This window comes from Ovis aries, chromosome 7 (assembly GCF_016772045.2).
Source record: "Ovis aries strain OAR_USU_Benz2616 breed Rambouillet chromosome 7, ARS-UI_Ramb_v3.0, whole genome shotgun sequence".
Taxonomy (NCBI): Eukaryota; Metazoa; Chordata; class Mammalia; order Artiodactyla; family Bovidae; genus Ovis; species Ovis aries.
Window position 1 is genome coordinate 47,328,054 of NC_056060.1, and position 17,630 is coordinate 47,345,683.

The window sequence follows — 17,630 nt, forward strand, 5'->3', positions numbered from 1 at the left end:
ATCGCATGAGGTGGCCAAAGTACTGGAGCTTCAGCTTTAGCATCATTCCTTCCAAAGAAATCCCAGGGTTGATCTCTGTTAGAATGGACCGGTTGGATCTTCTTGCAGTCCAAGGGACCCTCAAGAGTCTTCTCCAACACCACAGTTCAAAAGCATCAATTCTTTGGCACTCAGCCTTCTTCACAGTCCAACTCTCACATCCATACATGACCACAGGAAAAACCATAGCCTTGACTAGACGGACCTTAGTCGGCAAAGTAATGTCTCTGCTTTTGAATATATTATCTAGGTTGGTCATAACTTCTTTTCCAAGGAGTAAGCGTCTTTTAATTTCATGGCTGCAGTCACCATCTGCAGTGATTTTGGAGCCCCAAAAAATAAAGTCTGACACTGTTTCCACTGTTTCCCCATCTATTTCCCATGAAGTGATGGGACTGGATGCCATGATCTTCGCTTTCTGAATGTTGAGCTTTAAGCCAACTTTTTCACTCTCCTCTTTCACTTTCATCAAGAGGCTTTTTAGCACAAGTACTGTCTCTCTGGTGGGTTCACTTTTGTGTACGGGTAGGAAGTTACCCGTCTTCATTGTGACCATCTTATTGGCATCTGTTCATTGTGACTCACTCTCTTTAGGAACGTTATCTTGAAGACATGAGCAAGAGTATTTTTTTTCATATTAAACGTAAGAATTGGTTTCCATGAGAATATGGTTCTTTTACCTTATCATGGGCATTTCTTAGAGCTACAGAGAAAAGAACGACTTGGCAATCAGTGAAGTAAAGTTAAAGAATAACACTGGGCTCCAAACAGGAGAAAAATGTGGGTTTACGGTAATAAAATTGCTTTTGAGAATCTTTGTTCTAGGGAAGGGATATCAGCAAACACGAACTAGAGTTTTCAAAAGCTCTAACTATTATAGAGAAGATATACATGGATGCTTTCTAAGAAGATAAATGTGACTAGTTGAGTATAACACTAGACTCTCTTAATTTTAAGAACATAGTTTATTTGAGAAACAACCTCTCTCAGGGGAAAAATATTTTCCTGAAGATGTTTTAAAATATTAGTACAAATATTATATTTTGGAGAGTTGATATAAATATCGTACTTGCTTTAAAATGTTATTAGAGGACAGCATTTAAAACAGGAATAATGAAAAACTGGACAGAGAAACAGACTTGAGAGTCAGAAGATCTGTGTTTGGCAGAAAATGACGATGTGTTCTTGGGAAAGTTGCTTTCCTTCTCTGGGCCTCAATTTCTGTGTTCATTAATGAGGAAATCAGACCATATAACACAGTGCCTCTTCACCTCTTTTTTAAAAAGTTTATTTTTAATTGGAGGATAATTGCGCTACAATGATGTGTTGGTTTCTTCCATACATCAACATGAATTAGCTATAGGTATACACATGTCCCCTCCCTCTTGAACCTTCCTCCCACCTCCCACCCCATCCCACCCCTCTAGGTTGTCATAGAGCCCCAGGCTGAGCTCCCTAGTCTATAGTGCAACCTCCCATTAGCTATCTATTTTATATATAGTAATCTACTTCTTCACCTCTTAAATTTTTTTATTCTCTTACTGGATTAAACAAGTGTTCTCATTTCATCTAAAAATCAATAATAGTTCACACAGACACATCTTGTTTTTCTGTCCTCCACACTACTAGCCAGTGTTCCCCACATCAAGGCTTTTGAGACCAACCAAGGCAACCTTCACTTTCACGTGATAAGAATAGCAGTAACTAGTCAGTTCATATGTAGCATGCAACATAATCATTTCTCCCTCCAAAAATAAATCTTTCGGAGCTACTCTGGATTATTACAAGCTCCTAAAAAGTGTTTAAGGGTCGTATAGGAATTACTTTCATTTCTTTTGAAAGTGTTCCATTATGTAAAGGATAACTGATGAAGCGACACAGTGTATGTCTCACTTGTGCCTCTTTGTGCAGTGGCGGCTGCTTCAGCAAGCTGGTATAGCTAGAGACACAGAACTGGAACATGAGCCCTTACGTTTTAAATTTTTATGTGGGTATAATTAAAACAAAATGCACAGATCTTAATTACTCAGTTCAGTGAATTTTGACAGTTATTTACGCTCATGTAACCACCACTCAAAATAAGATCTAGAACATTTCCATCCCTCTAGAAACTTACGTGAGCATGTCTGTTAGTATCTTAGTTCCTAATTTTTGACCTTTTTAATTTAATTATCAAATAGTCCATGAACAAGAATCACAGGAAAAGTGGACAGCTTAATAAGGAACTTGGACTGCTCCTTACAATAATACTCTTTTCGTCTTGAACTTGATTCAAAGTATTAATTGCTTTTCTTGAGCTGAACGATCAGATGTATTACCTTGTTCATATTCTGTGTGGGGACATAATGTGTACATAAATGTGTGTGGCACACTCTTTGGTCTCAGTGACCATTCCCAGAGCAGCCTTCACTATCCTGCAGGGAAACCCCAGGGTATTCTGCCTGGGTGTCCACAGACTGCAGTTTGACGTGGTGATCTGAAAAGGAATAGGGGCTTCCTTGGTGGCTCAGAGAGTAAAGAATCCGCCTGCAGTACAGGAGACCTGGGGTCGATCTCTCGGTGGGGAAGGTCCCCTGGAGACTGGAATAGTACCTACTTCAGTACTCTTGCCTGGAGGATCGCACGGCCAGAGGAGCATCAGGCATTTTTCTGGAGGCCTTGAGTTGTGTCACCAGATGTGCACTAGGATGCCTTGGGATGAGGGTCCTGGTGTTGTAGGCTTTTCACTGAATGAGCGGGAAGAAACCCCAGCAGGTTGAAAGGAGAGCTTGTCAGTTAGGGGAGGATGTTAGGGGGGGGGGGGGCGGGGTAAGAAACAGAGGAAGAGCCCTCCCCTCAATGTCACCTTGGTCAGAACCTGGAGCCCAGAGGTGGAAGGGGGTTCTGCTGAGTTCCTGGAGTCTGGGAGGACACACTCTGGCCAAGAATCTCCCAGCAGTGTCTCCAGAAGGCCTGCCACACCTGAGACAGCCCCTCATGTATCTGAGCCTCTGCCTGGATGGCTAACAACCAGCTCAGATTGGCTGATTTTTCCACATTTGTCAGGGAGCCAGCTGCACTGGCTCAGCTGAGCATCTGCAGAAAGGAAGCAGAGAACCAGGGGGAAAAAAAAAAAGCTTTTAAGTCATTATTCTTATTCATTTCCCTATTCTCTGCCCCACCCCCTCACAGTCTCTACTGCCATGCCTCTTTCTTCTTCTTCTTCTTTTTTTAAAAATCTTTTTATAACAATCTTTCTCTTTATGTGGCGAGAGCCCTTGGCATCCGTCCAGTGACCTGTCTGTAGAGAGATACTCCTCCCTTATAATTAGGCCTTTGTTACACCACTTCCTGATTTCCTTCTCTTTCTTTCCTTTTTAAAGCTTCTGGCCCTTGACACCCCAATGCCCCAGTGGAATAACCACACTTGTTAAAACGAAGGGTCTTCAAAAGGGTGATAAAGTTGGCTTCCTCCAGGAGGCCTGTGAGTTCATTCAGGCCTGTGGTTACAATAGACAAGAGCATGGAAGGACCCAAAGTAAGACGTGTGTTGAGATGTCTTCATTTCCGTCACCACCTCACCTGCAGAGCTCACCCTGCATCCCAGCCCCTATTCTTGGGCCTATTCATTTCTGGATCGCAGTTTCTCTATTTCATCAATCCTGGGTTTAAATCATACAGCTTTCTGGGAAGGAGAATGGGATTTCTTGTTGTCAAATACTCCTGAAAAGACGCGGGCCGGTGTGTCTGACTCTGTGCGACCCTATGGACTGTAGCCTGCCAGGCTCCTCCGTCCATAGGATTCTCTAGGCAAGAATACAGGAGTGGGTTGCAATTGCCCTCCTCCAGGGGATCTTCCCAACCCAGATAGAAAAGACTAAACCCCAAAGAGGTAGAAAAAGCCAGTGATGGAGGACAAGGTGAACAGAGCTAGACCCCATTGTCCTGTGGCTCATGCAGTGATGGTTGGAGGAGAAGGGACACACTTTGATTAAAGAGGGATGTAGATCTGATTATTTACACCAGTGCTTGGTTGCATTCCATTAAGTCCTTTTAGGGAAAATTAGTACCAGAGTATATGTAATAATAGCTACCACATTTGAGGGGTCATGCAAAGAATGCTCAAACTACCACACAATTGCACTCATCTCACACGCTAGTAAAGTAATGCTCAAAATTCTCCAAGCTAGGCTTCAGCAATACGTGAACTGTGAACTTCCAGATGTCCAAGCTGGTTTTAGAAAAGGCAGAGGAACCAGAGATCAAACTGCCAACATCTGCTAGATAATGGAAAAAGGAAGAGAGTTCCAGAAAAACATCTACTTCTGCTTTATTGACTATGCCAAAGCCTTTGACTGTGTGGATCACAATAAACTGGAAAATTCTGAAAGAGATGGAAATACCAGACCACCTGACCTGCCTCTTGAGAAACCTGTATGCAGGTCAGGAAGCAACAGTTAGAAGTGGACATGGAACAACAGACTGGTTCCAAATAGGAAAAGGAGCACGTCAAGGCTGTATATTGTCACCCTACTTATTTAACTTCTATGCAGAGTACATCATGAGAAACGCTGGGCTGGAAGAAGCACAAGCTGGAATCAAGATTGCCGGGAGAAATATCAATAACCTCAGATATGCAGATGACCCCGCCCTTATGGTAGAAAGTGAAGAGGAACTAAAAAGCCTCTTGAAAGTGAAAGAGGAGAGTGAAAAATTTGGCTTAAAGCTCAACACTCAGAAAACGAAGATCGTGGCATCTGGTCCCATCACTTTATGGGAAATAGATGGGGAAACAATGGAAACAGTGTCAGACTTTATTTTCTTGGGCTCCAAAATCACTGCAGATGGTGATTGCAGCCATGAAATTAAATGACGCTTACTCCTTGGAAGAAAAGTTATGACCAACCTAGATAGCGTATTCAAAAGCAGAGACATTACTTTGCTGACTAAGGTCCGTCTAGTCAAGGCTATGGTTTTTCCAGTGGTCATGTATGGATGTGAGAGTTGGACTGTGAAGAAAGCTGAGCGCCGAAGAATTAATGCTTTTGAACTGTGGTGTTGGAGAAGACTCTTGAGAGTCCCTTGGACTGCAAGGAGATCCAACCAGTCCATCCTAAAGGAGATCAGTCCTGGGTGTTCATTGGAAAGACTGATGCTGAAGCTGAAACTCCAGTACTTTGGCCACCTCATGTGAAGAGTTGACTCATTGGAAAAGGCTCTGATGCTGGGAGGGATTGGGGGCAGGAGGAGAAGGGTTCGACAGAGGATGAGATGGCTGGATGGCATCACCAACTCAATGGACATGAGTTTGAGTGATCTCCGGGAGTTGGTGATGGACAGGGAGGCCTGGTGTGCTGCGATTCATGGGGTCGCAAAGAGTCAGACATGACTGAGCAACTGAACTGAACTGAGTGTGTAAAAGCCTGGAAATCTCACATTCACTGAAATCTTCAGAATATAAAGAAGAAATTATGGGGGTTTTAGTCTTTTTGCTTCAGGATTGGTGATGTTCCATTCTGTTCCCTTTGTTTTGAAATCTGTGGCTCAAAAGCAAGCAAATGCCAAACAGCCTTTGACAACCACACTTGGTGATCACTCTTTCTTAAAGGTGGCTTTTATAAATGAAAAGCTTGATCATGATATTGGATTTTTGTTTATCCTCAGATTGATTTCCTCATTAACCCAAAGTATTAGCAAATAGCATTTGGTGGGCTTAAATCCAGTGAAAGATAAAACTAAGGTTTTGTTTCCCCTTTTATGGATTTTAGAGGTTTGGGGTATAGATTGTATTTCATTTTCCTTTGAAAATTGTATGTCTAGTGGAACATTATAAAAAAAAGTGGATTTTTTTTTTTTTTTGGATGATGGAGGGGGTGTGGTGAACAGAGATCCACCCCCTCCAAGTTGTCGTTATAACCAACCTTCTAGTAGAATTGTTTATAGATGTGTAGTTAAAGAATACCAAGTACTCTACTTGATGGCTTAAGAGAATGAAGTTATGTCTCTTGGACAAGGTTGGATTGGGCTGATTGAAAATTAAATGGGGTATTGATTGCAAAGGCATGTCTAAAACATTCAAGCTAGATCCCAGGTTTATACCTTGCTTTGTAAGTTACTTAGCCAGTCTTTAAAAGGGTATCATTAATACCTTCCTCACAATGATTTGGTGAAGATTAATGAGATTCTGTGTATGGTGTGCCTGGTGGGATGCTAGAAGAATGCACAAATGAGCTATTTTTCAAAGACCTGCAGTGTGCTTTCTCAAGTTAGAAAACTTGCCACTTACTACTTATTCAAGTAACAGCTGAGCTTAGCAATGAGAAACCGTAGGTAACCAACTTCTATCTACATTGTTAGATATCCAGTGCCAAAGACAGGTAAGTTATGTAGAAGAATGTGCCCATTCCTTCCATTTCAGAATATTCTGGTGACTAATGAAGAGGGTTTTTTGTTGACTATGATGGCTACTCCATTTGAAATATCAATATCAATAACCTGAGATATGCAGATGACACCACCCTTATGGCAGAAAGTGAAGTGGAGCTAAAAAGCCTCTTGATGAAAGTGAAAGAGGAGAGTGAAAAAGTTGGCTTAAAGCTCAATATTCAGAAAACGAAGATCATGGCATCTGGTCCCATCACTTCATGGGCAGTAGATGGGAAAACAGTAGAAACAGTGTCAGACTTTATTTTGGGGGGCACAAAAATCACTGCAGATGGTGACTGCAGCCATGAAATTAAAAGACGCTTACTCCTTGGAAGAAAAGTTATGACCAACCTAGATAGTATATTCAAAAGCAGAGACATTACTTTGCCGACTAAGGTCCGTCTAGTCAAGGCTATGGTTTTTCCAGTGGTCATGTATGGATGTGAGAGTTGGACTGTGAAGAAGGCTGAGCACCGAAGAATTGATGCTTTTGAACTGTGGTGTTGGAGAAGACTCTTGAGAGTCCCTTGGACTGCAAGGAGATCCAACCAGTCCATTCTGAAGGAGATCAACCCTGGGATTTCTTTGGAAGGAATGATGCTGAAGCTGAAGCTCCAGTACTTTGGCCACCTCATGCGAAGAGTTGACTCATTAGAAAAGACTCTGATGCTGGGAGGGATTGAGGGCAGGAGCAGAAGGGAACGACAGAGGATGAGATGGCTGGATGGCATCACGGACTCGATGGACGTGAGTCTGAGTGAACTCCGGGAGATGGTGATGAACAGGGAGGCCTGGCATGCTGTGATTCATGGGGTCACAAAGAGTTGGACATGACTGAGTGACTGAACTGTACTGAACTGAATGAAGAGGGTGTTGGTGGGTGAGATACCTTCAGTCTATGGACCACTTGTTTTCTGCTGAAGCACTTGGAGGTTTTGAGTCCAAGAGAGCCTTCTATAAGTACAGTGAAACAGTGTTTTAAGTATCAGATAAGTACCCAAACCAGCCCAAAGTAAACTTTCTTATAGTCCAGACTGATTTTTGACTTGCTTACCATCTCTAGTATTTCTTTCTGTGAAACAGGGCATTCTGATTTCTAAACAGAAATTGTTTACCTGCATCTCCACAACCTGTGGTGGTGGTTCTCTGACAAGTTCCATGATGCCATGGGCTCTCATTGTGAGATGAAGTTTGACAACAGATGGATAGGTGGTCATGGGAATAAACTTGAACCTTCTCAACAATAGAGGCTGCAGGAGAGAGGAGTCATCCCACTGTAGTTCCCCAACAAGATCTAGACTGAATCCTACTCTCTAACTGGAGGACAAAGGATTTCTAACTATCTTTGTTCCTATTCTTGAAAAAAAAAAATAGAACTTAAATTTTTAATTTATTTTTAAGTATGTGTTCTAAAAAATTTTTTAAATTCAGGCTGTGCTATTACAACATGTAACATCTTAGTTCCCTGCCCAGGGATCAAACCCAGGCCCCCTGCGCTGGGAGCACAGAGTCTTAAGCACCAGACCACCAGGGAAGTTCCTGTTCCTGTTCTTTTATATGAGTTATTCATAAGTTGAAAGTGCGTTGTGTCGGTTAGGACCCACCCTATGTGAGTTGTAGTGGCAGATTTTAATGCACAGGTTATGGAGATCTTTAATCCTCTGGAAAATGAAGGAAATGCAGGGACCTAGATTCCCCTCCACGCCAGTGTCAGTGCTTCTCAAACTATGATCCCTGGATGGTCAACATCTCTTGGAACTTGTTAGAAATGCAAATTCTAGAGCTTCCTGCCAGGCCCCCTAAATCAGAAACTCTGGTGATAGGACCCAACCTGCTAAGGGAGTCTGGTGGATATTAGATTTTGAGGGTTACTGGTTTAAGAATTCAATTGAATTCTTACCTATACTGCAGTATTTGGGGCAAGGGATGTCTAGAAAGTAGGGTAAGGAGAGTTCTATGGTAAGGTGAGGGGCTTAGTAAACATTTATGATTTTTATTGGGAATTTATATCTAAATGTGGGGATGCCAGATAAAATCTAAGATGCCCAGTTAAATTTGAACTAAAAATAAATATTTTTAGTATGCTAAGTTGCTTCAGTCGTGTCCGACTCTGTGCAACCCCATAGACAGCAGCCCACCAGGCCCCCCTGTCCCTGGGATTCTCCAGGCAAGAACACTCGAGTGGGGTGCCATTTCCTTCTCCAATGCATGAAAGTGAAAAGTGAAGGTGAAGTCGCTCAGTCGTGTCTGACTCTTCGCGACCCCATGGACTGCAGCCCACCAGGCTCCTCCGTCCATGGGATTTTCTAGGCAAGAGTCCTGGAGTGGGGTGCCATTGCCTTCTCTGAAATTTTTAGTATACATATGTCCCATTTGATGTCCTGTGTTTTTATTTGCTAAATCTGACAACTCTATCTGAACGTAAAGTTAGGTTGTGTAGAAATTTGACAGACCCCATCTCAAACAAGTGACCAAGGTTAGCTTTACCACTCATAAATCAGGTTAATATTATGTGTTCCCTGATAAGTCATGATTAGAAAGGCACTTAGCCCCTTGAGCTATTTTTCTTCAAGCTTTATAACCTCAATTTAATCATTTGAAAACATCAGACACACCCAAATTGAGAGACTCATCAAAAGTATCAAAGTCATGAAAAACAACAGTTGAGCGACTGTCAATGATTGAGGGGAAAAAAAGAAAAAAAGGCATGGATGACTAAATTCAATGTGGGATTCTGGAAAGAAATAAAAAGACGTTAATGGAAAAACTAGCAAAATGTGAATGAAGTCTGAAGCTTAGCTAATAGTAATATACTAATATTGATTTCTTAATTTTGAGGAACGTAGTATGGTTATACCTGAGGTTAACACTAGGGTGAGCTGGGTGAAGGGTTTATGGAATTTCTCTGTACAGTGGGTCCTCCTTATCCAAGGCTTCCACCTCCATAGACTCAAGTCTGAATCTATGGATGTGGAACCTATGGATATAGATGGCCACCTGTGCTATTCCATTTTATTTAAAGGACTTGAGGGTCTGGGGAGTTTCGTATCCATAGGGCCTTCTGCAATGAATCCTCTATGGATACCAAGAGACAATTAAGCTATTTTTGCATTTCTTCTATAGATCTAAAATTATTTCAAACTGAAAGTTTTGTGTGTGTGTGTTTTAATTGGATTGGGTATACATTAAACAGCCATGTGAATACCACCTTCCCTTCTTATTTTTCTTATGGAAACAAATATTTTACTTAAATGCTGAACTATGTGGGAACATTTAGATGAACTACTAACACATGGGACGTGGCTCATCCAGTACCCTTGGGGCCAAAAATGTTACAGTGGTTTTAAATCTGCCAGAGCAAATGTAGTCTTTTCCATGAATGTCTAATGTGTTTTTTTCCTGGACATTCATGGAAATCCATATCTACTCTTATGGTTTATTCACCCTGAGCAACAGATGGATTGTTGGGCAGGAGGAGAGGGACAGTGGGGGTGATTTTATAAGAGGATATTGCAAAAGGATGGCTACTCGGGTATCTTGATTGTTTTGGAAAATTCTGTTTATTTCCCCAGTTTAGAATTATATCTGCAAAGTTTGGTCTGTGTAAGCCCCCGAGCTTGGGGATGAGACAGTAAATTTTTCAGCTAAAGAGAAATCTTGCAAGAGGTCAGCACCATCTTGCAAATTCTTAACCAGTTTGTTCTGGAATTAGTGGTTTCAAATGAAAACCTTCTGGTGGTAGTGCCTCTGCTTGCAGGCATTTGGAATCACTCTGTGAATTTAGTTTATTCTCCACCTCATACACCCCCACCTCCCTGCTGAGCAGTTACTGTATTTCCTTGCATGAGGAGGTACATGAAATGGTAAGTCCCCAAACTGCAAGGACTGTGGTATCTTCTTCCTAGAAGCTGAGATGCTCATAGCCCTGCCCACAACAAAAGGCCTAAGGACTGCAGTTAGCATCTCTGTGGAAGTTTAGGTTAACTTCATCCCTAGCTCAGTTCTTAAGCAGAAATGAGTATGGCCTAAGTCTTACCATTGATTAGAATGCTGTCCCAAGACAAGTCTCATTTTCAAACTCTGTTCACCATCATTCCAAACCCATGGGCTTTCTCAGTGCCATTTCCTCTAGCAGGAATCCATTTTTCTTCCCTGTTTGAAACTCTTGTGCTTCTTAGTAAAATATTTAGAAGCATAGATAGCAGCCTACCAGGCTCCCCTTTCCCTGGGACTCTTGCCTAGAATGGGGTCTGTGGGGTCGCACAGAGTCGGACACGACTGAAGTGACTTAGCAGCAGCAGTAGCAGATTGGTATATGACCTTTTTAGCTTAACACTGATTCACATCTGCTTCTCCAAGGACTTAATTTCATTTATTCACGTATCATAATTCTCTAATTTTATAATGTTAGACAATTTATCAATAATTTACTGATATTAAATGTTTAATATTTATTAGTAATGTATTTCAGTCCTTGTTTGTTTCTACCTTTTTATCATTTTAAATAACACTGGGACTTCTATTTTTAAAACAGTACTATTAATACTTCTAATCTTTTTTTCATCTTTTGAATCATTTTTATTAGGAAAAACTCTTAGGTTTAATATTATTACACACAAAATTCTTAGAACTGTTATTTTTTAGTGTATATTGCCTGTCAGTTTAATCTTTGCATGACTAAAATGACCTGAAATGTCCTCTGTTATCGTCACTAATCCACGCCCATCACTTCCCTGACGACCCACATTGAGACTCCCCTCACCCAGTCTCTAGTTTCCAAATAAGTTCTACCTACTTCTTGGTTCTGTCTCAAGTGTTTCTTTCCTTCGTTTATTCATTCATTCATTCAACAAATAGTCCTACTTGCTTTAATGTTGTTATATTTTGCTCTTTGGTTTTTGTCTGTCTAGAAGTCAACTTGATACAGGAAGTTTGGCTCTCTTCCCACTTGCTTCTAGGAAGAAGAATGAGATGGTTATCTATTTTCTCCTAGGTATTATTGATGTCTTCTCAACAGGGTCTACATTTGTTTTTAAATGTTTTATTTTTGCAGTAAGCATCCAATAGTTACTAAAAAAATGAAAGTGAATAAAATTTGTTCTTCCTAATCTGAAAGAAACAGTCATTTGTTGTTTTAGCTAATATATAGATAAGGATGACATAGGATTTGAAGACACAGAACTGGACATGGAAAAACAGATTGGTTCCAAATTGGGAAAGGTGTACGTCAAGGCTGTATATTGTCACCATGCTTATTTAACTTCTATGCAGAGTACATCATGAGAAACCCCGGGCTGGATGAAGCACAAGCTGGAATCACGATTGCTGGGAGAAATATCTGTAACCTCAGATAGGCAGATGACACCACGCCTATGGCAGAAAGTGAAGAAGAACTAAAGAGCCTCTTGATGAAAGTGAAAGAGGAAAATGAAAAAGTTGGCTTAAAGCTCAACATTCAGAAAACTAAGATCATGACATCCAATCCCATCATTTCATGGCAAATAGATGGGGAAAAAAAGGAAACAGTGAGAGACTTTATTTTGGGGGGCTCCAAAATCACTGCAGATGGTGACTGCAGCCATGAAATTAAAAGATGCTTGCTCCTTGGAAGAAAAGCTATGACCATTCTAGACAGCATATTAAAAAACAGAGACATTACTTTGACAACAAGGTCCATCTAGTCAAAGCTATGGTTTTTCCAGTAGTCATGTGTGGATGTGAGAGTTGGACTATAAAGAAATCTGAGCACTGAAGAATTGATGCTTTTGAACTGTGGTGTTGGAGAAGACTCTTGAGAGACCCTTGGACTGCAAGGAGATCCAACCAGTCCATCCTAAAGGAAATCAGTCCTGAATATTCATTAGAAGGACTGATGCTGAAGCTGAAACTCCAATATTCTGGCCACCTGATGAGAAGAACTGATTCATTGGAAAAGACCCTGATGCTGGGAAAGACTGAAGGCAGGAGGAGAAGGGCACAACAGAGGATGAGATGGTTGGATGGCATCACCGACTCAATGGACTTGAGTTTGAGTGAACTCCGGGAGTTCGTGATGGACAGGGAGGCCTAGCATGCTGCAGTCCATGGAGCCGCAAAGAGTCAGACAGGACCGAGCGACTGAACTGAAATGGACTCCCTTTTTTGTTGTTGTTCAATTGCTCAGTCCTGTCTGACTTTTTGTGACCCTATGGACTTCAGCATGCCAGGCTTCCCTGTCCTTCACCATCTCCTGGATAACCTCACTTTAGCTAAGTAGATCTAAGGTTTATAATTGCTTTCTGCCTGTGTTGTATTTTGAGATTCCATTTACTTTAACTCCTGTACAACATCTAGTGCTTGGTAGTCTCAAGTGTTGGTGCCTGTTAAAATGATGGTCCAAGTTAGAAGGCTTTGCTTTGCGGGAAGCCTAGGAGACTTGCCTGTGCTCTTGGTGGGTTTTCAGGTGCAGGAGCTGTATGTTCACACGTCGCAGGGTATACCCTTGTAATTGCATACATGGGTATATTGCACATAGCTTCCCTGGTGACTCAGGGGGAAAGAATTCACCTGCAATGCAGGAGACCCGGTTTCAATCCCTAGGTTGGGAAGATCCCCTGGAGAAGGAAATGGCAGCTTCATTATTCTTCAGTATTCTTGCCTGGGAAATCTCATGGACAGAGGAGTCTGACAGGCTACAGTTCATGGGGTTGCAAAAGAGTCAGACATGATTTAGTGACTAAACAACAGTTATTATTAGACATATTTTAAACTGTTTGTTGCTTCATTCAGAGAACCCAAAATCTATGACAAGTTTTTCTCATAAATGGTCAGGACAAATGCGTTTACTGTTTGATCAGCCTTTTCTTATCCAGGAGTAACAGGCTTTGAAGGAGTTACTCTATTTCTTGACACTATATGTAACTCTACATTGTATTTTGTTTTTTATTCTTCCCTCAATTTACTGCAAACAGCACCAGAGTAGAAAATTTACTCAGTTTCTACCTCTCAATGACTAAGTTACTGCCCAGTCATAATGTGAGACAAGTGTAATTATACCTTAAAACAATGGCTAATAAAAATAAAAACCACATGCAAGGCTTTCTAATTCCAAACTATCCTAATACTTTTAATACTGTTAATTGTCAAATTAAGATTTTATTTATTATCTCATTAAGGCCTCTGAGTACACAAAGGCTGCATTAGGGTATAATGGTAGCTTTTTAAAATAAAAGTTATATTTGATCTAATAAGATAAAGTATGTTGCTATTGATTTGCCTAGGAAACGAAAAGCTCAGATCTTCAGCAGGAACTGAATGAAACTACTAGTTCCATGAGTTCAAATTAGCGTTATTTATCATATGACCTTAGGGTGTTTTGAGTTGAGGTTAAAAGTCAGTCATAGTCTACAAAATAACTCCAGTAAATTTTTAGCCCAAGAAACCCTAGCTTTAGTGGATGGACTATAGAGCTGACAACCAGTTAGACCTGGGTCCCGGTCCTGGTTTCACCAATAACAAGTTGAACGAGGTAGGGTACCCTTGGGCAGAGTACCTCCTCTCTCTCAGACTCAGTCTCCCCATCTTATAGTGGCTTCAGCAGCAGTTCTACTCCTAGATCCACACTCAAGATAAACAAAAACACATGTCCTCCTGCAGTATTATATGTGAATGTTTATGGCAGCATCATTTATAGTAGTCAAAAAGTTGAAACAATCTAGATGTCAACCTATCATCTGATAAATGGATAACAAATGTGTAATTTAATATGTATAAATATAATTAATATGACATAATATATGCTCATTCACTCAGTCATGTCTGACCCTTTGTGACCTCATAGACTGTAGCCCAGTGGGATTTTTCAGGCAAGAATACTGGAGTGGGTTGCCGTTTCCTCCTCCAGAGGATCTTCCTGACCCAGGGATTGAACCCACACCCTCTTGGCTCTTGCATTGGCATCTGGATTCTTTACCACTGTGCCACCTGAGAAGCTCCCGATAATATACATGTACACACACACACACACATGTTTTATACACACACACACACATATAAATACATACACACACACAATGGAAAATTATGCAGCATAAAAGAATGAATTACATACTGCAACTTGAATTAACCTCAAACACTCCACCAAAGAAAGAAGCCATCCCCATAAGTTCACAAATGAAATGGTTTGTTCCTTATAAATTTCCAGGATAGACCAGTCCATAAAAATAGAAAGCAGGTTAGTGATGAGGAGAAAGAAGAGTGGCAATGATTGCCTAAGATGCTTGGGGTATTTTTCAGGAGTGATGAAAATATTTTAAAACTAGAGAGAGGGATGGTTGCCCAACATTGTGAGTAGACTAAATGCCACTGAATTGTACACTGTAAAGTGCTTAATTGTATGCTGTGTGGATTGCACCTCTAAAAATAACACCATAAGCATACTCTCACTCTGAAGGTTATTAGAATTTAAGTAGGGTGACGTGTACATAAGCACTCAAAACATACCCTGTTCTTTATTCTGCCTTTATTGTTGTCCATCCCTCCCTCTTTCTGGGTGATGATTCATTCTTCGGTGGAAAAGAAGGGTGAGATGATAGTATTTTCAGCAGAGAGAGAGTAGAAATGATGAGGGAGGGGTATGAATCCCTGTCTGTGCGCCTGGAGTAGGTCAATAGAGGCCAGCCCTTTACCATGTTGTGTCTATTTAAACACATTGTGCTCCTTGTCGAGAGTGTTTCAGGTGGCCTTTAAGCACCACCCCGTAGAGAGATGGGGAAGGATGCAGACAACTGCAGTGTTGAACACTTCATCTCAGGCAGGCATTTGCCAAAGAAGCAGAGTCATAGTTCTAATAGTTTAGCAACAGGATTTGCCATGGTCGATAGGCTGTTTGTCAGCGAGGCAAGTGTTCTGCCTTTGGCTATGACTTTTATATATTCTTTCCAACAGAGGCAGAACAACAGAACAACAAAAATCCCCAAACAGTACACTTACTTATCGAAAAATAGGCATTTCCTGAGCCGAACGAAGGTAATTGCCTTTTGACCCAGGAGGTTATGGGTCTGTTTCCAGAAGCATCAAATGTAACTCCCCTGCTATTAACATGCTGTGACTGATGGCAGGTATATTCGCTCCTGATTTTTCCACCCCAAGGGAAATTAATATTTCAGTCTGATTTTAGAAATAGGTGATCTATCATTTGCCATCAGTATCTGCTCTCTCCTAAGCACTGTTTTGACCCCACTAGACCTGCTTAGGGGTTCTGCCTGCAGCCTTGATCTTGCTCTTCTCAGTTAGTTGGCTCATGAAGTGTGGTTTGCTAACTGCCTGCGTCTTGAGCATTGTGCAGCATTACGCTGATGTTCCATGCAGTGGAAGGAGTGAAAATATAGCTGGAGTGAGTATGCACTTCTCAACAACAAGGAGGACAGCAAGTAAAGACGCCATGAGGAGAAGAATGTAACTGGGCTAGGGGAATGAATGCAGTCCAGCTAATCAGTCATTTGGAATTCATACTTGAGCATCTACTGTATGGAAAACACCTGCTATGATTAAAGAGGACTTGAGCTCAAGCTCACTACTAGCTGCATGACCTCCAAGAGGTAATCAGTGACTCTGGGCCTCAGTTTCCTCATCTGTAAACAAGGGGTGAAAATCTCTTCTCTTCAGGACTATTTGGAGAATTAAATGAAAGCAGTCCAGTTCAGTTACTCAGTCCTGTCTGACTCTTTGAAACCCCATGGACTGCAGCACTCCAGGCTTCCCTGTCCATCACCAACTCCCAGAAATTGCTCAAACTCATGTCCATTGAGTTGGTGATGTCATCCAACCATCTCATCCTCTGTTGTGCCCTTCTCCTCCTGCCTTCAGTCTTTCCCAGCATCAGGTCTTTTCCAATGAGTCAGTTCTTCTCATCAGGTAGCTAAAGTATTGGAGCTTCAGCATCAGTCCTTCCAATGAATATTCAGGGCTGATTTCCTTTAGGATGGACTGGTTGGATCTCCTTGCAGTCCAAGGGTCTCTCAAGAGTCTTCTCCAACACCACAGTTCAAAAGCATTAATTCTTCAGTACTCAGCTTTCTTTATAGTCCAACTCTCACATCCACACATGACTACTGGAAAAACCATAGCTTTGACTAGATGGACCTTGTTGCCAAAGTAATGTCTCTGTTTTTTAATATGCTGTCTAGAATGGTCATAGCTTTTCTTCCAAGGAGCAAGCATCTTTTAATTTCATGGCTGCAGTCACCATCTGCAGTGATTTTGGAGCCCCAAAATTAAGTCTCTCACTGTTTCCTTTTTTCCCCATCTATATGCCATGAAGTGATGGGATTGGATGCCATGATCTTAGTTTTCTGAATGTTGAGTTTAAAGCCAACTTTTTCATTTTCCTCTTTCACTTTCATCAAGAGGCTGTTTAGTTCTTCTTTGCTTTCTGCCATAAGGGTGGTGTCATCTGTATATCTGAGGTTATTGATATTTCTCCCAGAAATCTTGATTCCAGCTTGTGCTTCATCCAGTCCAGCATTTCACATGATGTATTCTATGTATGAGTTAAGTAAGCAAGGTGAAAACAGTTCGGTACCTATCAAAAGCAAGCATCCTGTTAAGTGGATACTCAGCATAACGGACTCTCTGCTTTGATGCTCATGGCCCTCAAGGATTCTTAGGGAGCTAAGGCCAAGACTGCTTAACTATCGCACCATTGTATAAGTGTGAAGGATGTGGCTCTGATTATTGTGTTTGGGTAGTCATGAGAAAAGACCATCAGCCAAATAGATGGCTGGAATAAGAAGTTGTAATACACACCATATTTTGTACCTCAAATCCTTGCACCTCACAATGATCCAGAATTTTATAGTTATGAGTCTGTCACTCAGATTAAGTAATTTGCCCACTTCTGACCTGGCCAACCTCAAAGCCCATGGTTTTCTTACCACCCAGTAGTGTTTTATAAAGAAACCTTTGTAGAAGAGGTGGAGCTTGAGTTGAACCTGGAAGAATGAACACACTTGTATAGATTGCGAGTATATCTTGGGTAACAATGATGGGAAAGATCATCCTCAGGCAAGGAGGAACAGCCAGGATAAAGGCCTGGAGAGGAGAATGACATCACCCAACAGTAAAGATAAAATCCATGTGGAGTGGGAGGAAAGAATGAGGCCTTGCAACCTCAAGTCTTCAGTCTTCTAATGTGTTCTGAGCACCAG

At 41.3% G+C, this 17,630-nt stretch overlaps 1 protein-coding gene across 2 annotated transcripts in view; it reads left to right on the forward strand.

Annotated features, from left to right (window-relative positions):
- Positions 1–17,630, forward strand: part of RORA (RAR related orphan receptor A) — an 807,747-nt gene that overhangs the window by 250,334 nt on the left and 539,783 nt on the right. The window contains exon 1 of one of the 2 annotated variants that reach the window (XM_027971773.3): positions 1–17,630. This exon is cut by the window's left edge and continues 250,334 nt beyond it; it is cut by the window's right edge and continues 155,325 nt beyond it. The exons of the other annotated variant lie outside the window; for it this stretch is intronic. The gene's annotated coding sequence lies outside the window, so the exon portion shown is untranslated. 2 annotated transcript variants of the gene reach the window in all.